The sequence below is a fragment of the Numida meleagris genome, chromosome 3 (assembly GCF_002078875.1).
Source record: "Numida meleagris isolate 19003 breed g44 Domestic line chromosome 3, NumMel1.0, whole genome shotgun sequence".
Lineage (NCBI taxonomy): Eukaryota > Metazoa > Chordata > Aves > Galliformes > Numididae > Numida > Numida meleagris.
Window position 1 is genome coordinate 45,998,182 of NC_034411.1, and position 1,463 is coordinate 45,999,644.

A 1,463-nucleotide genomic window follows, 5' to 3' on the forward strand; every position below is an offset into this window, starting at 1 on the left:
GGGGGAAGGGGAGGGTGCTGAAATCACCACTAGGGTAATTCAGAGTGACTCTGCAAGAAGGAACTGAGCACTGACATACAAGCCAAGCATGTGCTGGACTGTGTTGGGCAGCCACAACGAAGTGCTGAGGTGGTCACTGCTGGAATAGCTGAGGTAACACTGTAAATACACAGCCAGAGTTTCTGATCTAAGACAAAGTTTTCCAGTGGCTCACTTCCAATGGTTGTCATGAGTGTGTGATGTTCCCTTCAGGGGCTGGAGCCAGGCACTGGTCCTTTGCCAGTTCGCCACTGGCCACCAGGTGACAAAGGCAGAAGGTTGGGGCAGGTGCCCATCTGCCAGGATGTTACTAGTGTAGTGTAGTGAATGATGAGAAGGACGCATCATTGACACCCACAGGAAACCAGCTCCTTTCTCAGGCTCCTGGAACAGCACTAGCTTCCTAATTACAGAGATTTGTATAATCAGGGGGGATTGCCTCAACTGAACCATTTGCTCCTGTTGCTACAAGTATGCAAGCCATCTTGGTCTTGGGGAGCAGTCCCCCAGCTTCTACCAAACCCACAAGAACTCAGACATGTCAAGCTTTTTGTAGGGGTGTCTTGGCTAACCAGGTGCTCAGACCAAGGAGGAGTAATGTGGTGAATCCTCTTGCACTTGAGTTGTTGATTATGAGACACAGCTGTGCTTTGTTCTTCACATAGTTGCATCAAATCTTCTAATTTAAGCAGACAGATGAAGGGGTGAAAAAGGGGTTGGCTCTCTCAATGAAGCAGAACCAAAGTAATTCCACTCAAGAAACATTCTTTTTTGACTCCAGAATAAATTTTGTATTTCAGGCACTCAGAAGAAGAGCAAAGGAAACAAACAGCTTAAAACAAAACACTCAAAAAGGCAGCAATAGACACCCACTTTTTCCCAGCCTCCAAGGTGTGAAAGATCCAGATTCATGACTACCTCTGTCCTTTGAGCCATCCACTCTTCTGAGAGTGTCCACATAAGAGACATTTTGCACCTGAATGCTTCAACAATGTTCTCCAGCAGTGTTTCCTCTTTAAAACATCTGTGTTGAACCCCATCAGCTCCAGTGGCATTCAAAATTACCACAGAAAGAAGCATTTGACCTCAGGTGTCCAGACTGATGATCTTACAATATGTTTAAGTATTACTCATAGCTGTAGGTGAGTGGAAAGTTTTTTTGAATAAATAATTACTGTGAGTATCAGATTTTCCAGGTATTTAGGAAGAGGGAACAATACTGTCATTTTGAAGCAGCTCTATTAACTTTGGAAGGAGAAACAGTAGTAACTGAGAGCTAAGACAGGACAAAAAGTTAGACTTATTCTCTGAAAGAGCCACTAACAGGCGCACAGGCAGAAAGGTACACTTGCATCTTGCACCTCTATACTCATGCATGAGGGTTTTTTTATTATTATTATTATTTTTTTTTTTTTTTTTTAAGT